This window comes from Aegilops tauschii, chromosome 6 (assembly GCF_002575655.3).
Source record: "Aegilops tauschii subsp. strangulata cultivar AL8/78 chromosome 6, Aet v6.0, whole genome shotgun sequence".
Classification (NCBI taxonomy): domain Eukaryota; kingdom Viridiplantae; phylum Streptophyta; class Magnoliopsida; order Poales; family Poaceae; genus Aegilops; species Aegilops tauschii.
The window spans coordinates 149,329,743-149,351,647 of NC_053040.3; the positions used below are offsets into that span (position 1 = coordinate 149,329,743).

The following is a 21,905-nucleotide window of genomic DNA, read 5'->3' on the forward strand; positions in this document are numbered from 1 at the left end:
GGATACCTAACCTTCGAAGGAGAAGAAAAGACGGATGTATCTTTCATTCATATCGATCAGATGTGCTTTGCTCAGGACTCCCATTTTACCATTGCTTAAGCCATATTACATAAAGCATAGTGAGTGATACGCAATGCTGGTACCACCATGTTTTTTTCCTCACTCTGTGTAGCCACACTCGTTTGTCCATTTCTACTTATTATTTATGTTAAATAGTATCCGTTGGTTGTAGAAGCACTGGCGTTTAGGGATTGCAAAATCCATAATATCAAGAAGCGGTAGGAACCTGGCTAACTTCGATGCGGATAACGCGCTGTAGAAGAAAGTGGATCAACCAAAGTAGACCTTGATCGAAAGGCACCACAAGGCGAACCAATAGAGTGTGGTGTAAGCGGTGAAGCAGAATAGGAATTGGAACTGCTTGAACTAGAAAGGGCTTCCGCTACCGCGCTACCTCGGGAGCTCCGGAAACGGTATACTCGCTTCACTCATCTGTAATGGTATCCTTGAAAGCTAGCTAAAGTGGGTTCTAGACAAAGTTCTCCTAAGCAGGGCGGAAGGAAAAACAAGAGCAGTATAGCTCTACATTACGCTTCGGGGGCCTCGTCTTACTCACTCACCTTCTACTAATCAGACCGTGACAAAACAACCAGCCCAGCAATAGGCAAGGACTGGTTGAAATCCCTTTCCGGATCCAGTCTATCCGTATCTGCTGTCCCTTCCGCTTTCTGTGTTGATGGAGCTCGGTCAGATAGTTCCGGTATTGCGAAGGAGGGCAACGCATTGGGATCGTCCAATCCCTTCTGATCGGTTGTCATATTGAATTGCAAATTCTCGTATAGTAAGAGTTCCTTCGGTTTCCTACCTAGCACATTCTCTGTTGTCTACGCCAATATTTTACCTGCGAGTAGAGTGTGGCTGGCTACATACGGGGGAACTCAACCTACCTTTCGAAGGGTAGACCTTTACAGATGAGTGAAACGAGGATTTAGGTATATAAGGAGACGACCCGCCAAGCGAGCCAGCCTGATACCGACTTTCATTGATAGGCCATGAAACATAGAGAATGGGAACTTGTTCGCACGTACCTCGACCGCAGGTCTGAGAATGACGAGTGTGCTTTCGCCCACAGCTTCTGTTGCTTAACCGGCTCGTGGTGTTTATGGTCCTGACCCGGTACAGCCGCTAAGCTCATTTTTCATTTCCAAGTGTTGTTACTAGCCTCGAGAGAGATGTTTCACAGGATTCACCTGCAACTGATAAACCTGGGGGATAATACCGAAACAGTCCTTTTTTTCTGATCATAGAGGAGCCGTATGAAGCTAAGGTTTCATGTAAGGTTTTTCAATAGCGGTGGGAGCTGTGATGTTATTATCGACTATGATTATCTAACAGTTCAAGTACAGTTGATATAGTTGAAGCACAGCCAAAATATGGTTTTTTTTATGGAATCTTTGGCGTCAGCCTATAGGCTTTCTAGTTTTTCGAATTTCTTCTTTGGTCGAATGTGAAAGATTACCCAGAGGGGGAATTAGTTGCGGGTTATCAAACCGAATATTCCGGTATCAAATATGGTTTCTTTTCTCTTGTTTCTTACTTATCCTTATTAGTTTCCTCTTTATTTGTAACAGTTCTTTACTTAGGCGGGTGGCATTTCTCTATTCCCTACATATCCACGATTCTCCCAGTGTAGGAATCACACTAGTTATCTTGACCTTGATTCGGTCAAGCAGTTTTTCCTTACTATACTCCAGTACGAACAGGAAAAGAATCTGTGTACTCAACGGTGCATTAGTAATTATCTGGGATTTTTTTTGCTCTTTAAAGCAAAACGGTGTCTTGACTCTCAAGAATAGTGCGTGTTAATATCCATGTAGATAAAGATAGAGATAGCAACGAACTGGATGCATAGTCAAACAAAAAACTTGTGACTTGTTCTCGTAGGCTAACTAACCAAATCATAGGATCTAACACGAGACCGGCTAAAGAGAAAGATCTGATCTGTCTTGTCCCTTGGGATCTTAAGTGTGGAAAGAGTCTAGTCTCTTCCATTGCCAACAGTGAGTGTAGGCTGTCTTTCTACTCGGATAGGAGTGCGCGCTAGAAATCTCTTCTCTTCTCTTCAGCAACAGTGGATTTCTGAAGCAAAGGTCGAGTACTACTGATTCCCCATTGGCCAGGCCCCAGCGTAAAATGGATCTCTGATCTTGCCATTCCTTCAGATCTGGAAGTTTGCACTTTCTTCGGAATGTTAAATAACGTATCAAATATGCCTCCGGCGAAAAGAAGGTAGGTAGAATGAAAGGAAAACAAACCACGGAATTGGAGAATCAGTTGTTCCTTTGCAGTGAGTGGAGTCAAGCTCGTTCTCAGTCGTATCCACTATAGGAGGTTTGCTACACGAAGAACGGGAACAGGCAGGCTATTGCTTGAAGGAAACTAGGAACTGGGATTGATTGTCCGCTCTGAGATCGGTATTCGTTCTGTTCTCCTCGGTTCTGGGTCTTCATCTGTTCTGTAGACTAGACCCGCACATAAGGAGAAGCTAGCCTAGGAATCAGTCAACTAGACTCGCACTGAAAGCCAAGCCATTCAACAGGGATTCTCTGAACTGATACGATACGACTATTCAACTTCCAACTATCTCCCCTGCCCTGTTGAGGTAAGAACCAGGACAATAAGGAAAACCTCTAGAGCACTTAGCCAAGCCTTAGCCTGATATTGAGATAAGATAGTAGTTGCACACACGGAACTAGCCTTAGATCAAATCTGGGATGATGCCATACCCATATCCCTTCTTCCCAAGCTCAAAACCATTACTAACGGAAATATACGCAGCACTCATAAATGAAACTAGACCCGCACGCACCGCACCTAAAAAGCAAGTTCAACCAACCAACCAAGCAAGGAAGTGAGCTCCCTATAAAGGAACTTCGCCCAAAGCAAAGAAATGGTTTCGGTAATGGCGCATCTTCACTTCACAGTCTTTCTCGAGCCTCATCAGCCCAACAAGCAAGCTTTTTTATTGCTACGCGCCTCCGCCTCTCTATATAATGATAATGGGAAGAATCTTTTGAACGAGAATCATCTAGTTATATAAATTACTTATATAGTTAGTTAGAAGACAATCTCCCCTTTATTGCTTTTGCATAGCATTGAGCATTATATATGGTTAGCCGCGGATCCAGTGGATAATGCGAGACTACAACGTATAGTGTTACCGACGATGTTTCGCTTTCGTCTTCGGTGCCTGGCGTGGTGCTATCATCACATTGATCTACCCGCCCTTCTATTCCCTTCCCTAGCTTTCGTGTTTGAGTAGTAGCGCCAGATTTCGATTCGGATGCAAACTTAGCACAATGCCCGGTAAGCTAAACACTCGATTCTACATCTCCGGGAATGCAACGAACTTCTACTTCTAGATAGGTCTAATAGATAGACGGGGGGCCCACTAGTCATCTTTTAGATCTACGGGCCGGCCGTTCACATGAGCATAGGGAATCTATACTCGAGCCTTCGACTTGGCCCCTGGCAGGATAGGTGAGGAATCACTCTTGAGATCTGATCTATTGGGGCCTACAACTTCGCCAAAGCCGACTAGCATCCCTTTCCGTGGTGAACTGGCCGTCCCATACCTTCATTTTGTCTCATGTGTGTTGAACATTGTCTTCCTCGGTTCCAGCTTCACTGATGTAGGTAGGGCTGGGCGAGAAAGGGTCCCCTCTTGCCTATTAGTAAGCGGGCCTTCGATTCCACCGGGGTCTTACGGTCTCATAGAGGGGGGAGAACTACCTAACTAAAGAAGAATAGTGCTCTTTATAAATAAGAGTAGGCGTGGAGAGCTTTTTGCGGGGAAACTTGCAAGTCAAGTTTGGGGGGAGGCGGGCGTCGACCCAACCTTATGAGTATTCGGACTATAACAGTTCCGATGAACAGTCACTCACTTTTGACAGTTATACGATTCCAGAAGATGATCCAGAATTGGGTCAATCACGTTTATTAGAAGTTGACAATAGAGTGGTTGTACCAGCCAAAACTCATCTACGTATGATTGTAACACCCGCTGATGTACCTCATAGTTGGGATGTACCTTCCTCAGGTGTCAAATGTGATGCTGTACCTGGTCGTTCAAATCTTACCTCCATCTCGGTACAACGAGAAGGAGTTTACTATGGTCAGTGCAGTGAGATTTGTGGAACTAATCATGCCTTTACGCATATCGTCGTAGAAGCAGTGACTTTGAAAGATTATGCGGATTGGGTATCCAATCAATTAATCCTCCAAACCAACTAAACCGGGGAAGCTGAAGCGGAAATGCAATTCTCGGGTGAGGGAAGGGGGAAGCTCCAGGAAGGCTTCGCTCGCTCGCTCAAAAAGCTCTAACGCTCGTTTACGAGTGGAGTGCATAAGCCCTTATTGAAGTAGGGTGAGGCCTTACTACACGAGCTCGTAAGTCAAGCACGGAACGAGCCTTGTCTACGAAGCTTCGCTTCATCATCTTGCTTGCTTCTGGCGAAGCTTAACGCACTATAACATAGGCATGCATGATGGTATGGTAGGAAGACTCCTTTTAAGGCCGACCACTACATAGGAGCGATAGGAAGCCAAGCCGTCAAAAGGAAAGGCGAGCAGCCCTTATTGCAATAGCAAACGGCCTACTTATAGCCCTATTTATACCCTTTCTCGGGGACTTCAACGGGCCTTACAAGCTCAATAAATTGCAATTCTTCACCTTTTCCTCAGACAGTGGGAATGCATTTTCTTACTTGATTGACATTGACAGATATGTGTACCACACCGAACAAGCAATATGTCATATGCTTGATGTACCAGCCAAGCCAGCTCTTTTTTTCTCAGTTCCCTTATCCTTAGCGCAAAAGTAAAAAGAAAATGAAAGAGAGTTTGTATTTGCAAATGAAAATGAATATGGATCTAAATAAATTAGATAATCAATAAATAAGAATTGGAATAATAGAAAAAATATCCTTCGCCCCTTATCTCTTCATCATCGTCGGTTCCGTCACTTGTGGTATTCGTTTAGAATCTTGTTGACCCTACTCGCTTACTCCTATTTTCCTTATTTCTTTTTCTACATAATTAATTAGAACTTTCTTGAAAGAATGGGGTTCTCTCTGGGGGGGCGCACCCTCTCTTCCTTTTTGAGAAAGATGGGCTTGTTTTTTTTCAATAAGTTCTATTGCTTTGACACATTTAGTATATAACATAATATATATAAGAAAAGTACTAAAGGCGAAGGGCATTCTGTTGTACAGCTACTTTGGTATAGTTACAAAGGTAACCGGTAGGTGACTGTTGAATCGACAGTAGTTACGAAAGGGGGAAATAGCTCAGTTGGTTAGAGTGCTGGTCTGTCACGCCAGAAGTCGCGGGTTCGAACCCCGTTTTCCCCGCCCGATCTTTCTTTCTTCCCGAGGTCATACCTCTGCCACTTTACCCTGAGTTTCACTAAGGCATATAACCCCATTCGGGTAAGAGGAGCAAGCAGTGGGGAACATCTATTTATATGCGTGTTAGCATCAACAGCATCTTTTTGAAAGTAAATTACATCGATCCTCGGTGCTAGGTACTCAGGTAAGTAAATCCTGAGGATAGAACTAGAGCAAGTAAGCTCATCGCACTATCAAGTCAGTCAGGAACTAGTCTGCCAAGCTTAAGAAGAAGTGAAAAGTAAGCAAGTTGTCATCTAGTGAGGGCTAAAAGACACGGAGAACATCCCCCCTCTATTTGCCAATAGCTTCCGCCTTCCTCTCTTTCATTTCATGTCGGTTCAGCCGAGCCAATAGATTCTATAGGCGGGTCAGTTATAGCTGTAGTAGCCTTTGATTAGGTCCTTTCAATAGACTTTCCGTAGCTATAATTCGATAGACTTTCCGTAGCTCAGTACTGCTGATCGTTGACGCCCGCAACTGTACTTACGGCTGTACTTGTGAAAAGAGATAGAGCCGTCTCGCTATGACTCAAAGATGGTCAAAAAGCTAATAGATGGGCCACAAAAGGTAGAGGAGAGGGGGTAAGAAGAGTAGACTTACTACTGGATACAAGATAGGGTATACAGCTAAAAGGGTGAGATAGAGGAATGAAATGAGCCAGTGAAACGGTCCACGACCACAAGTATTGAGCTATAACCATAAAACTTGGGGAGTGCCTCAAGAAAATCCATTGAAATAGAAGACCCAGGTTGTAATGGAACAGACAAAGGTTGAAGAAGACCAGCAGGAAGGGTGTGCTCACTCTTGTTGAGTTGACACACATTACAGTGAAGAACAAACTTGGAGGGAGAAAAATAAACCAGAAGGGACCCATTGTTTCTGTGCAAGTCGAACAATGATGGAAAAGCATCCAGTATGTAGCCAACATATGCCAACAACCCAAATGCACATATGCTAGTTAAGTTGAAACTCCTAAATTAAAGCGCAAGCAACAAAACTACTTTTTGGAAGGCGCGGAGCGTTGAAGAAGAGCATAGCTCGATTAACACAACTAGGGGCAATATGGTTCATTTTCCTAGAACACCACAACAAATGTCCCTACCAGCTGTTGCCAGTGAAGCTGAAACCATGGCTACCCCTCAACAAGCCTCTAGCTCTTATCCTAGGCCTGAACCGCCTGAACCTCCAATTACCGTACCATTGGTACTGAATACGACCACCACTCGCACCTATTCCAGACCTTTAAACCCCTGACCACCTAGACCTCTAGTAGCAAAGCAACTAAAAGACCCAATCACAAAAATAACCCTCTCTATCCCCCTCAAAACCTTGGCACGAACACTTGTTTCCAGCCACCTATGGCCTTCCTCACAGCTCAAAACATGATAATATTAGACCTAATCCTGCACCTCCACCACCACAACCAAGACCCAATTCAATACCAAATATCCAATTTTCCCAACCAATACTTTTGCCCTATGCTGGAAATTCCATGAAACCAGAAGTGCCAATATATACTTACCTTAACCAACCGCTTCCAACTCAACAGCATGACCCGTACCAATACCTGCAAGAACAAAGGCCGCAAAATCAATATCAATATGGGCAGCAGATACATCAACCTCCTAGAGTTTATTTTCCAATATTTGAAGGGGCCAGGTCTTGGATACAAAAGTGTGAACATTACTTTTCGGTGTACCAAGTTACGGATTGGTACAAGGTAGAACTTTCGGCTATGCACCTTAGGGGGAGAGCTGAAAGCTGGTACAACAGTTTCTTAGTGAATAGGGGACAAGTATCTTGGCAAGAGTGAATTCAAGAGATTGTAGAGAGGTTTGAGGTAAGAAATGTGGTTGGTGTAGTTGATGAGTTTAATCACTTGAGGCAAAGAGGAAGCCTAGAAGAGTACAAGTCACACACAATTGGCAGAATTGAGGGCTGCCATGTTGAGGTGCAATCCCTATTACGATGACAACCTTTTTCGACAAAGTTTTCTTGGGGGTAAGGGTATTGTAAATAGAGATAGATGTTTCGTCCGGCTCTGAGAAACAATTCGGCAACCCCGCTCTTCCCTTTGCCTCTTCCACATCTATTTTGGAAACTTGATTCGGTTGAGTTTGAAGCAAGGATCTAATCAGATAACGCTTTGTTCTCCAATGAATGGAGGTGGAATAATTTATTGAGATAGAGAAAGCTACATCTCGACTTTATTTAAACGAAAGAAAAAGGTTAGTCCTGCTCCTAGACTTCCAATTCCAAGTAGTAGTAACGGAAAGGAACAGGTTTAGGAGAACTTTTTTTATGTATTTCTTATAACGATCGCTGAAAGTCAGTCAATGCCCTGGCTTCAATGAATGAAGACCGATGGGCTACGAAGTGGAGATGATGTCGTCGTGTCATTGCTCGTGATGTCTTCACCAGGATTTGACTTACCAATGTGAAAGGTACCGTGCCAGTGGTTCTATCATTTAGATAGAGAGTGATCTTTCCTTCTTGTCGAAGAAAGATATGACGTTGGGAAGGGAAAGGGAGTAGAAACGTTTTCGTAGCCTTGGGGCGAAGGGCTGAGAGTTCCGTGATCCAGTTCTTTGAGCATACATAGGTTGAGGATGGAACTCCTATAGCAATCGATGTGGAAAAAGGCAACAGCCGAGAATACAAAGCAGAAAAAGCGAGTGAGATCTTGACTTTCTATTATCATACAACATAGAAGTATTTAATCAAATCAGAAAGAGCCCTGGGATTTGACCAAAACGGCATAATTGAAAGCTCTCGTCTCAGTCGCTCGCCTAAGAAAAGGTACCGGGTTGCTCCGTGATGACGAATAAGCAACCCAGCCCAATCCTTGCTTTCATAGAAAAAGGTGAATTTACTCGAATATTCGTTCAATGACTCAATATTTAGTAATCAAATCATGCGTTTGTTAGATCATTTAGTGAGAAATAAAACGAGAATAAAGAGAGAGTCCTCACCTCAATATCGACAACAATGACCTGGCAAGTGAAGTAAAGTAAAAGCAAAGTAGAGCCCGGTTGATGTCAAACGTTTTCAAATCTTACCCACCATATCCATTCATGCACGTTACTAGATGAAAAGTAAAAAATAAAGCAATGATGGTTTTTATCAGAGCCACTTTACAACCGGTTTAGCAACTTCTTCATGCCCCTACGAACGAAATATTTGGAGTTTGACAACTGGTTGACGCCGATTGATACTCGAATGAATATATCGCCGGTAGATACTTGCTTTTCTAATGAGGTAGACACTTTTGCATAAGGTTTCCACTTCAAACCATCCAGATTTACACTTCAATTTCTCGTTGTTGACACGGTTTACACTTGACTTCATTCAAACTGACACTTATGTATCTATCTAGGCGGGCGGGCACTTAACCAAACTCAGGTTGACACAAACTATACAAAAGTCTTAATTAGGGTGTTTTTTTCCGATCAACCCGAAACTCCGAACAGAACCGACCCTGACTAGACCTTTTCCCAAGCAACTCCGAATACTGGAAAATCTGAATGAAATTCGATAAGAGAAATCAGAGCATGTTTCTAAATTTGTGATAACTACTTATTTATGAGTGAGAAATGCTTCATGCGAGCACCCTTGGCGGCCTGCTTTTGAGACAGGGAGGCCATGCTCGTATCTATGCTTTTCATCATTGGTCTGGTCTACTCGTACCCCACCCCACAAGGTACATCTTCGACTACCGTGCTTCTTATCTTGACGCTATACATTCAGTTCAGTCAGTCCCAGAGACTTATCCTTCAGAAAAAGGTAATCCACCCATATTGGACTTTTCTTCACCTGGCCTCGCGGATTCAATACCGAATTCTCTTCGCATACCGGCTTGCTAATTCCAGGATTAGCTGTTCTCAATGACTGGTGGATGCCTCTTTTCTACCTTAGAAATCCTTTTTTTTATGTACCTTCTCCCTCTCTACACCTTTTTTCCGCCTCGCCGCCCAGAAAGACCTATAGAAGAAGGAAGAATTCAATCCGTATACTCCAAGCGCCGTAACTATCGCACTTTCCAAGCAACCCTCCAATGAAGAAAGTGCAATTGAAACAATCAAGAACGGAAAAATAATTAGACTCCCTCATCAATTGTTTGGATTGGAATTAGGCTCCTCTACTCTAGTCGTCCTCTTCTATTTCGGGCAGTAGCTCAGCCCGTTCCGGGCCTTCCTTTACTGAATCTATTAGTAGTTGCACTTTTCGACATATGCCTTTATTTAGGCATTGGTTGTAGGCATCCCCTTCTCTTCAAGGAATTTCTGCGCCCGGTTCCTGATCAAGTGTTGGAAAAACCGGAATATGATGCTTTCTACTTCAGCAGTAGGGTTGGCCTGAAGCCAGCCCATAGAATAGATACGGGTGTGTTCTACAAAGGAGTTCTTGTAGAACATGTTCCAATCAAACCTCTTTCCCTTCGTCTCCGGTTTTCAATACGAACAAGTGTCATCCTCTTCTCCCATCGTTTGGATGGAATACCCACGTGGAGCTGACCTTCACTTTTCAGAGACAGGGGCAAGCCGATAATTTGTAGCCTCCCTGGTTGTTTTCTGGAAATTTCAGTAGAAGTGAAGCCCTGTAGGAGCTCCCTAAGGACTCTAGCTAAGACCTTTTTGAGACCCTGGGTGACTCGCGTGGACTTATCCCCTCTCGGTAAGCCGAAGACCATATCGTCTGCGTAGCGTGCTAATAGAAGACTACGGCCCCATCCTCTCGGACCATTACCCTTTCAAGCTTGGCATCCAATATATGGAGATAGCAGTGAATGAGGACAGGTTCAATCGGGCTTCCGAGCGGTATTCCTCGCTTCTGGCATGTGTAACTCTTACCTTTTCTATCTACGTGTGGTTTTCATGAAAACCTATTTTATCAACCTATGGACTCCTTTCAATGACAGAGTCTTTGGAGCAAATTGGTTCAGGATTCTAAGGTTAGAAAAGAGTTACCACTCAAGGGAGGAACAGGATATGTGGAAGGCTATCCTGGTGGCTCAAGACTGACCGGTATACCTGGACCAGTCTATATTGAGCCATATTCATCAATTCGTCAGGCAATTTGGCCTCACACAATGTATCCCTGTTCCACCAGATGCTTAATCAACCCTGGAACACAAGAGAACCCTTCTTATCGAAGAGAATTGCGTATTAAACAGATGAGAGAAATAGCCCTAAATATGTGCATCGAGTAAGTCATTACCTTCTATTCGATCTCCAGTATCGCTCATCAAGTACTTGATCAGATTCCTCTTTTTTCTTGCAATTGCAAAGTGGTGGAAAAAATTTGTATTTCGGTCACCATGTCGTAGCCAATTGGCTCTGCCCCGCTGGAGCCATGCTACTTCTTCTTGTTCAAACAGGTTCTCGAGCAGCAGTCAAATTGACTTCCCCTGCTTGAGCGTAATGCCCGCCCCTGGTGTGGTGGAAAAAGCCTCGTTTTCTATTCCTTTTAAAGCTGCTGATGCGAGCTACCGAACAAACAAGATTAGTACAAAAAGCCACAACTAGCACTAGCTTTCGTGATTGCTTCTTTCTACCTTTCTCACTCCGGTAATTGCTCCTTCTCCAAAATATCACTACGGACAAGATGAGCTAATAGAAAAAGTTAGGGCAACAGATGATAGCGACTCGCCAGACTCGAACTGGCATAGGCGGATCGGATCAAATGAAATTGGCCTTTCTTCCATCAACAGGAATCGCTTTGATTTCGCAGTTCAAGAGGATGGTGGGGGCAACCTCTCTACATCTGCGGGCCGGTAGGCCAGCCAACTAACTCTTCAAATGAAGAACTGATTACTCCACATCTATGAACCTATCATTCCCCGCCCTTGCCCATTATTTCTTTTTGTATCACGCTAGGACTTTGCCTCTTTTTTTGAGGAAAAATATGGAAGTAGAATCTCCTCTCTTTTAGAGGCGTCTTCCAAATCCAATTTAAGATCAATGAGGTCTTTCAGAGAGCCGCTGCTCTTTCCATTAAATTCTAGGATCTCTTCGATCCTATGCGCAAAAGCAAGGTGTGAGCCCGCGACCCCTCGATCGCTCTCAGAGTCAATCGGCCCAAACCGGGTTATGAGCTCAACGAAAAAAAAATATTTTTAGAAATTGCCTGCAAAACCGCCTTGCGAGCGTTAGCGTCAGCGTCAGCGCCATCTCCTGATGGATATTTTTTGCGCATCTCCAATAGCGCCTTGGCCCTATTTTCTTCTTCGTCTATTGGGGAAGAAGAAGAGGTGGAGTAGCAGGCGGATCTCATCCCTCCTGCGAACTTCCCCGTACTCAAAGTGACTCTGAGAGATTGTGCTTCTCTACTAATCGCATTCTGTTCAAGAATCACTGTTTTCATGACCGAATGACGAAATAGATATACGAACTGTATAGGATCATTCGCTGGGATGGGATAAGTGATTCTTTTATAGGATTCCCATGGGATCGTAGAATCAACTAAGGATGGAATAGGTATTTGTGATCGATCAGCTTCCAGTATGACCGAAGACTTTCTATCTGCATTCAGAATAACCACACAATCAGGTTGTTGGTTCAACCCAAAATTGATCTTCTTCTTTCTTGAACGGAATTATTTTTTTATTTGCAAAAGAATTGGTCGAAAACGCCCCGATCTTCCATTGAGAATCATCGAAACAATGAGAATTCACATTTCTTAAATAGCTTCTTAAATAGCTCGCCATTTCTTCCGTTATCTCATAAATAAATAAATGATTGGTCTTTAAAAAGAAGGAACGGCCTTTTTGACGACTGGGAGATCCTATAAAATGAAGAGCGTTTCGTAAACAAATCAGTGTCTTGTCTGAATCGAGAATAGCAATTCCATTTCTTGAACCACGGATATAGACTTTGAAATGGTGATCAGCTACCCGACGGCCGAGATGTGCATTCGTACAAAGTAATTTAGTACAGACTATCGAAAGCATTGTCATTTTGCGATTTGAGTTCCGGAGATACAGGTGGTAAGTTATGGGTAATGCGGGGGAACTTTAAGACGAGATAGAATACCTAATATGGGAGTGGTTTAAGTGAGAGAATAGCTCCCTTACCAAACCAACTGAGCTATTTGCCATGTTTTTGACAAATGACCTAACTTTGATGTGATGTGCCCGGCTAGCCCGGATCATTCTTAGAGCAGTCGAGGTTACCGGAATTACGGCCTTCCGTACAAGAACTGGCACTATTGTAACTCGCTATGGGCCTCCTGCCTTCTCGAAAGAAACTGGCTTTTGAAGAAATTACTCTATTTTACGCATTTAGTTGAAGCGGATTCAAAGAGCTCTATCGAGCAAGGAAGGAGTATACTATACTGTAGCTGGATAAGCTAGATACCAAAACTTTGATAAAGATTGAGGCAACCCATTTGAGGAAGAACCGGACGGACCCCTGTGGAGATGGCATAAACAATCCTTTGACGAACTTTCTGGTTAACATAGAATCTATGAGTTTTTTCTTCTAATTACTACTACTAACATTATTCAATCTGGTATCCAAGAATTTATTAAGCTCATCCCGCAAGCACATGTACACATCTTGGATTTTACCGTCTTAAGATGGAAGAAGATTCGTTCTCCTACCCATTTCTAAGTTAAGCAAGAGATAACTCATAATTTGATATGCACTCGCACTCGCATCTTGGGTCACTGGAACCTGATGATAATTACTCACTCCTTCATCCTGAGAAAGGATCTTGGCTATGAAAAAAATGGATCACTAGCTTGCGCAGCAAATTGAATGAAACTTTCGTCCGAAGTAAACATTTCAGTCTGGTGTTCGTTATACCATTTAAGGGCATCATCTAAGTTCGAGAACTTTGGATACTTAAAGGCTGCAGCACATGCTAAGTGTTGACTGAGATTCTTTTTTTCCGACAGGTGGTTTTGTGCTTGAGGTTGAGGATGATCGGCAGAAAAGAGTAATAAACTTTTTGACAAATCACGCTCATGAAAATGCAATACACCTGAACGGTAGATTCTACCACGGAAGTCCATGAATGCTGGCAAATAGAATTGATAACCTTCGTATGCTGACGCAAGTCTTATTACAAAATCTTCATAACTAGCCTGCTGCACCTGTTTTAATAATTTATTTAACAGTATGTTATAGCTACAAGCATTATTAATACCTTTGACGTTATTGAAGTAGCACTCCCTCAATATGTCTGAGGCTTCTGTCGGATTCACGCGAGCCAGAGCATTTGGTAAAAGAAGCCCACACTCAACTAAACATTGACGATTCTTTTCCAGAAATCTCAAGAGCCTTTTGTTTATTTCAAACGCTTGAGACTGAAGCCCATTCAAAATATCACACATCTGCTTGTATTCTTTTTTATGTAACTTTATATAGAAGTGGTTTAAGTCATGGGAAGTTAATAGCCGAAAGTGATTCTAGATATCCCCCGTGGGTTTGCATAAGTAACCTCCTATCAGATCCGATAATGTATCAGGATCAGACCCCCTCTCTGCTGGTTGCCAATCCAAGGGTTTGCAAAGCATCGGAAGATTGAGTTTGATAGGGAGCAGATTTATGTTCAAATTGCACATAACATAACAAGAATTCTCTATATACCCTTGACCTTTCTTAAGAACCAGCACTGGATCTTCTTTTGTTACTCCCCTATCTGTTGATATATGTAGAACATTTCTTTCAATCATGAATTGGAGCAAGTATTTCCCGATATCATAATGACACTGAATTTTTTTCTTTTTCTCTTTTTTGCTAGCACCTTTGGGCTGAACAACATCCTTAACTGATTCTACCTTACTAGTGAGTACTGCTTCCACCTTACCACTACCTGGTGCTTTGTATTGTAGAAACCTTGCTTGTTCTCGTACAGTTGAATTAAGTTGATCTATAAATCTAGCTGCCTTAACTGCGGATGATTCCTGAAGAGTGTTGAATACCAAGCCTAGTACATGAATCATGATAGCCTCAAGCGTATAGATACCAAACATCTTAAGCATAGGTAAGCTACTTGGTAGGCAACCCTTTAGATATTGCTTAGCGTTAGGCTGATCTTTATTAATCAAGAACTTTACTATGTTAGGAGTTACTTTAAATAGATTATCCTCATCGAACTTCATTGTGCAATTTGCAATTTGATTCTGTAAATCTATTAATTCAGTATCGGAAAACACACCATTTTGATTCTTCTTTTCATTAATCAACAACTTTCTAACATCATCCTGATACATATCAACATTAGAACTCTTTTTCGTTTTGTCAATATCCAACACCTTAGCGTAGTAATCGTTCCAGAACTCCTTAATAATACGTGCATTTTGCAAAGATTTCTCATTCTCAATGCTATCATCATATGTCTCGGAACAATAAAATAGAACCTGCATACTTTTATTTGTTACCCTTACTAAACCGCAGTAAGGATACGAATACGACTGAAATAAACTACTAGAATCTAAATATAAGGAAAGGATCAGAATAAGTACTAATGCTCTGTATAATACTTTTCCCCGAGCGATGGTTTAGCGGATTCGGAATTGTAACCAAGCATCCCGGGTTCTATACCCGATTCAACACTAGAGCATGCAGCCGATCCTGGATACATAACTATATAAAGTGTGCAGTTTTGGATCTTTATTGGTAGCCAGTCTTTCACTTCTGCCTCTCCACTCCCATGCCTTTCTTGGTCGGACCAACCCAACCGGCGATTTTCGACAACTCTTTCTGCTTAGAGCAAGAAGCGGAACCAAAATAAAGCTTTCTTTATTTTCATTTATGGATAACCAATCCATTTTCCAATATAGTTGGGATATTTTACCCAAGAAATGGGTACATAAAATGAAAAGATCGGAACATGGGAATAGATCTTATACCAATACTGACTACCCATTTCCATTGTTGTGCTTTCTAAAATGGCATACCTATACAAGGGTTCAAGTTTCGATCAATATTTGCGGAGTGGATCATCCCTCTCGAAAACGCAGATTTGAAGTTGTCCATAATTTACTGAGTACTCGGTATAACTCACGCATTCGTGTACAAACAAGTGCAGACGAAGTAACACGAATATCTCCGGTAGTCAGTCTATTTCCATCAGCCGGCCAGTGGGAGCGAGAAGTATGGGATATGTCTGGTGTTTCTTCCATCAATCATCCGGATTTACGCCGTATATCAACAGATTATGGTTTCGAGGGTCATCCATTACGAAAAGACTTTCCTCTGAGTGGATATGTGGAAGTACGCTATGATGATCCAGAGAAACGTGTGGTTTCTGAACCCATTGAGATGACCCAAGAATTTCGCTATTTCGATTTTGCTAGTCCTTGGGAACAGCGTAGCGACGGATAATTCCGAATCTACATAGGTCTAGTCCAGGGGACAAATCAATAGGAAATGCTATTTGCTTCTTAAGAAGAAGAACTTTTTTGAAATGAAAGAGTTTCCACGGGCGTCGGATATCATTTCTTCAAATAAGGAAGAAGTGTTATCGAAGGCTTTCCTTCCATTCTTCCTAGTATGGAAGAAGTAAAGAAAAAGTACTGCGTCTCGATCTATACGAAAGGGCACTGGTTTTTTCTTTCGGTTTCATTGATAGCAGAAGAGTACGCTAGCTAGCGGAGCCTGAAAACGCTTGCTTGCGCCCCACCCCTACGGAAACTATTGCCTATGCTTGCTGCTCGCTCAGTGTCAGTAGAAGGGAAGAAAAGATGGTCACTCCTTTTAGGAACATGGCGAGCCTTACTTACGACTGTTGCACTTCACTCGCTGCTCGTTCATTCACTTGCTCATGAACTCGCTGCTTCGCCAGAAGCGACTAGTCGCCTCCTTTCCTCCGCCGAAAGATGCTTAGCCAGAAGCGACGAAGGAGGGGAGCTGGGGAAGGCCGACGATGGCAATGAGGGGGAAGCTGTCGTAGAAGCTTTGCCCCTTGCTTTACATAAATTGTTATGAACTTACTAAATGACCTTATTTATTCTCCCGGAACGCTAGCAAATCTAATAGTTCCATCTGCTCTTCTTAACTTAAGAACGAAGGCCGCCATCCTTCTTATTCAGGAACCCTTTGTTTGAGGAGGGCGTATCCCCGGGAAGGGGAGAGTGGTCGAGCGGTCAAAAGCGACAGACTGTAAATCTGTTGAAGGTTTTCTACGTAGGTTCGAATCCTGCCTCTCCCACTTGTTGTAGACTTGAGAAGAGAAAGTAGGCGGAAGCCTAGGAGGGCCAACCGAGCGAAGCTCTTTTTTTTTGCCGTGCCGTGAAGTGCAATTTTCTCGTATGCGTTTTAGAGAGGTTGTCGAAAAAAGACGATCTATAGAGATTCCCCATCTATATCCAATCGAGAATAGAAACGAGTCGCTTCCGGCGTCGGCTTGTAGTCTCTGCAGTCGGCACACGCACGCGCCCGCCATCATGCGTCCTTGGTTCGGGACGAAGCCAAGCGAGACATACGGTAGACGAAGGAAGCGCCCACCCAGCAGGAGGGCTAAAACCTGTAGTTTTGAAGTTGCAAACTCCAGCTTCGAAGCTGGAGTGCTTTAGCCCTTTTTTAAGCAAGAATCACCGTCTTGAGCGCCTTGCGCGCTCAAGAACAAGCAAGGGATGAGCGCTTTGTTGCTAAAGCGGATACGTTTTCTTGCTGGGGAAGGCTAGTTTGATCGAGGATTGGAGAGGAGGGAGAGGTGGAATAAAAAGCTCGGGGTGGATTTTGGAGTCTTTGTGCGAGCCGTATGCGGTGAGAGTCGCACGTACGGTAAGGAGGGGGGTTCGCGTCTATACATGTAGTGTGGTGGTTGGGCCTACCCACCCTATTTGTTCCATGATCTATGGGTCTACTGGAGCTACCCACTTCGATCAATTAGCCAAGATTTTGACCGGATACGAAATCACTGGTGCTCGATCTAGTGGTATTTTTATGGGGATTCTTTTTATCGCTGTAGGATTCCTATTCAAGATTACTGCAGTTCCTTTTCGGGCGGCTGTAGGACGGCCGGCCCCCTATAGGTAGTAGGGTAGGGTGGGTGGTACCGCTCAGATAGCGGCCAATCCTCCTAACTGCGTGCGGGCCGGGCTTAGAGCGCGTGAAACTCATCACTACCTCGTAAGGGCGTTGAGACCATAGCATGTTACACAAAAGCGCCGCTTTCTCAGGAGTGTTGTCACATAGCTGCCCGACTAGAAGAGCTACTCGCTCTGTAGTGTTGTCACACAAGATAAGCACGCCGCCCGCGTGCTGGCCGGGCGAATCGAAGTTATCTTCCGGTCAACTGTCCACCCAGTCAAGTGCAAAAAACACAGTGGAATCATGCAACGCACGCTGCTGGTGTGCTTCCTGCCCACGAGGAAAGAAGAGCGACAAGGTTCAGATTTGACTGTTTGCAGCATGGGAGCTGATTACCCAAAAAATCCCTGGGAAAAAAGAAAAGATATCTCGGTAACGAAAACCATAGGAGGCTGTATTGGCGAGATCCAAGGGTTCACAGCAGCCCAAAAGAAAAACCGCCTGGAAGTCCGAGGACCTTTAGTACCGTACCGAACCAGCAGCCTTCGCGCCAAGCGACGACCGCCCTTGTCCCTTTCCTTTTTCCATTCAGCCTACTTCTTAGCTTTGTTCCGTCAGTCTAAGGCAAAGCTTAAGTGGTTTGCCTACCTTACCCACTTGAAGAAAGGGAACGAACTTCGTTTCCTTGGCGGCTTTATGGATGGATTCAGTCAGAAAAAACTCCTTCCTTTTGAAAAAAGTGACGCTTTGCGTCTTCGCTTCCGAGGGTTAGGGTATAGGCCGTTTCGAGCAAGCTTTCGCTTTTTCTCCCGGCTTTCTACAACTTTCGCTTTAGCTTCCAAAGGCGACCCAATGACCTTTCCGGAATTGGAAGTATTCGTCGCCCTACCCTAAGAAAGAAGTCACTATAAAACTGCTTGCCCTCCAGAAGTACCAAAGGTGCGCGGAGCCCGGTGAAAATGAATATGTTTGCTACTGAAAGAAGCCTGCCTATTGACTAATATTCGTCTTTAGAATGAAAGTAGCTATGAAGCCCAATCTACTGTCGATTCAAAAGGGGGCATAGTCATATGGGTGGGGTGTTTGTGGGGAGCTGCCTTGGATATGAGGAATTCCTCCAATCTAAAAAAAAAGAACAAAGAAAAAGTCCGTGACGAAGATCTTTCTTTTCTATCAATAGATAGGAATGAGTGTTCGTTATAGGGGATAGGATCCATCTGCTCTCTCTCTCTCTCTCTCTCTCTATTTTCTTTGATGCAATTTAGAGAGAAAGAGCAGTGCGAATTAGAAAAAAAAGAGAATCGGGAGATGATTCCAAAATAGATACATAGACATCTAAAGTAAAGGGATGTATATATTATTCCTATATATATCATCTATCTATGAAAAAAGTAAACAGAGTTCGTTTTTGGGTTCCCCGAAGCCCCGAATGGATTGGATCGTTTCTGCTTCTGCCAACGAAATGAAGGCCTCGCCCCTTTCGAATGCTTCTCCGATCCCGAAGTTCTCGCGAAGAGAATAAGATGCAGCTCCCCCTCCCTCTGTCTTTTTCCGCTTTGCTAATCTTCCCCTCTAACGCGGGCCGGGCTTAGGCGGGCGCGGGAGGAAGAAAGAAAGTCGAAGAGCGTCTTCTCCTTTGTCCTTTTTTCAGTGCAACACAGGAAAGCACCCTCTTTTTGTAATCCCTGCAGCTTCCCAGAGGCTTGCTTTTTTTTATTGAACGCATGGCGTAGCTAGGACCCCTCCAATCATGTTTGAGCCTATGTTCACCCGGGGCCAAAAAAGGAGAATTCCGGAATGCCTGCCGACGTTCAGATAAGGTGCATATCCCTTACCACTAAAGGAAAGGCTCGACGAAGGGGGGGATATTAGCTGGGTAAGGAAAACGCTTTCGGAGATTGACATGTCGATTTGTTTTTCATCGAAAAGGAAGAAGGCCGAGGGGATAGCAGCCTTCCTTCGGGCTTTGCCTGCCGACGTTCTAATAAAGAATTCCGGCTCGGCCCGGGAAAGCGCTGGCAACAACATAAAGAAAGGGGTCCATGTAGCTGCTGCGCCCGCCCACTGAGCAGCAGGTTCGGCATCTACTACAAAAGAGAGAATCCACTTCAGATAACCACGTCTCTGCTAGGCAGCGTGTGGAATGGCCGAGAGCGGACCAAATGGATATATAATCCAAGCCGAGAGTGGAGTTACGTGAACAGCCGTCTGATGGAAAACAACTTTCACGTTCGGTTCAGAGAGCACTTTTTTCGTTGAGAATAAGTCCTTCCCTTTTGTGTGAATTCCCCAGCGGCGAATTAACAACTTGTGGGGCCCTATCTATTCAATCTCTCGAGCCCCAAGAAAACCCACCTCTCCCTCGGACTCAATCTCTCTTTTGACTCTATATATGTGGGCACCTGATATCTATGAGGGTTCACCCACCCCGGTGACAGCATTCCTTTCTATTGTGCCTAAAATCTCTATTTCTGCAAATATGTCACGTGTTTCTATTGTTGCTTCCTATGGGGGTACATTACAACAAATCTTCTTTTTCTGCAGCATTGCTTCTATGATCTTGGGAGCACTGGCCGCCATGGCCCAAACGAAAGTCAAAAGACCTCTAGCTCATAGTTCGATTGGACATGTAGGTTATATTCGTACTGGTTTCTCATGTGGAACCATAGAAGGAATTCAATCACTACTAATTGGTATATTTATTTATGCATCAATGACGATAGATGCATTCGCCATAGTTCCAGCATTACGGCAAACCCGTGTCAAATATATAGCGGATTTGGGCGCTCTAGCCAAAACGAATCCTATTTCGGCTATGACCTTCTCCATTACAATGTTCTCATACGCAGGAATACCCCTGTTAGCCGGCTTTTGTAGCAAATTCTATTTGTTCTTCGCCGCTTTGGGTTGTGGGGCTTACTTCCTAGCCCCAGTGGGAGTAGTGACTAGCGTTATAGGTCGTTGGGCGGCCGGAAGGTTGCCATGAGTAAGGTTGGGAGACCGAAGGCAGTTTCCGTGCACCAGACACGTAGCTTACCGAATCAGTTGCAACACAGATGGGAATGCATGCTACGAAAGACAGGGTCGAGTCTGATACATCAACCGTCGACTCCATATCCTTGTACGAGTCCACAATCACTACACGAGATGAACCTGGGTTTGGTGAATGGAAGTTGGCCTTAGGTGTAATAGGACTCCCAGTTACTGCGCGCGATCGTATACTGAGGTGCTCCCCGTCGGTTGTTGGAACGACGCGAGCCGGGCCGGGCCTCGATTCCTTTCAAAAAGATGAAGGGACAGAGGTGACTAATTCCCCATCTCATTTGGGGCGGAAAACGAATCAACATCTCGATGTGATACAGCCCTTTCCATTTTCGTTGGGAAAGAACGGCGAAGTCCATCCGAACCCTCCAATGAAGAAATAAGAGGAGAGCAAAGCGCCAATGGCGCGCGAAGCGCATGCGGAAGGGGCACGGAGAAATAAAGAAGTGTGGGGGAGAAGCAGCCGAGCTCATTCCCTTCGCTTCCTGGGCCCAAAGCAGTGCTTTGTTTCCTGGCCAAATCAAGGATTTGGGGCTGATTGCAAAAGATATCTGAATAGAAAGATAGATCCATCCATCTATCCAGATATCTAAAAAAGAATCGATTTCGATTTCATGAAACCTTTGATTCAAAGAACTGCGCTTAGCCCCCCCGCTCATGAAACGGCTCTGCTGCAATGGATGGCAGAGGGTCCGTAGTACCCGAAGCACTAGAGTGATCCAGTAGCCGGGAAGGGGCCTAGAAGTGCCTACTACTACACCACACTACACTTGGCTCTACACATTTACAGAGCTTACCCCTGTCCAGTGTCTGGCAGAACGTTGGGGGCTTCAATCGTCGACTCGTTCTCCCCATCTCAGCCCAGGCTAACGGAGCCTGACTTATTCAGGGGAGAGAGTGGAGCCTAGCGAAGCACTCTTGAGAGTAAGATCCTTGGCTCCTCTTCATTCTCTACAGGGGTCTCTGCCCACATGGAAGCGGGGCAGAGATGGATAAGATCAAACACGGGAATAAGAAGCATTTGAAATGCCTTTTTGATCATTTTGATAGAGGGGGATGGATAAAGTGGGCAAAACAGACTCACATTTTGCAATCGAAAAGATGGGTTCCTTTTTCGTCTCGACAAAGAAAGAATCATCTTGAAAACGCTCCTAACCCCTTCGTAGGGCCGTGTATAGTAAGTGATCCGAACCTGCCCGGAGCGAGCCCCCCTTAGAGGCAAGTGAAGTTGGTGAGCCGTATGATGGGCAACTATCTCCTGCGGTTCGGAGAGGACTCAGCTGTTAGTTAGTACCCCCTTGGTTTCGGGGTGGACCCTTTCACTCTATTTTATTATATACGCTTAGCGAAAAGAATGTTTTTTGATAGACCTAGGACATGGATTCTATATGAACCAATGGATCGTGACAAGTCGTTACTACTAGCAATGACT

At 44.2% G+C, this 21,905-nt stretch overlaps 1 non-coding gene and 1 pseudogene across 1 annotated transcript; one reads left to right on the forward strand and one right to left on the reverse strand.

Moving 5' to 3' along the window:
• The first annotated feature begins 5,337 nt into the window (after window positions 1-5,337).
• On the forward strand, window positions 5,338-5,411 carry TRNAD-GUC (transfer RNA aspartic acid (anticodon GUC)). Its single transcript has one exon. It is a non-coding gene; the product is annotated as a tRNA-Asp (tRNA).
• Window positions 5,412-11,285: 5,874 nt separating this feature from the next.
• LOC141025578 (small ribosomal subunit protein uS2m-like) lies at window positions 11,286-12,873 on the reverse strand (annotated as a pseudogene).
• Window positions 12,874-21,905: the final 9,032 nt, after the last annotated feature.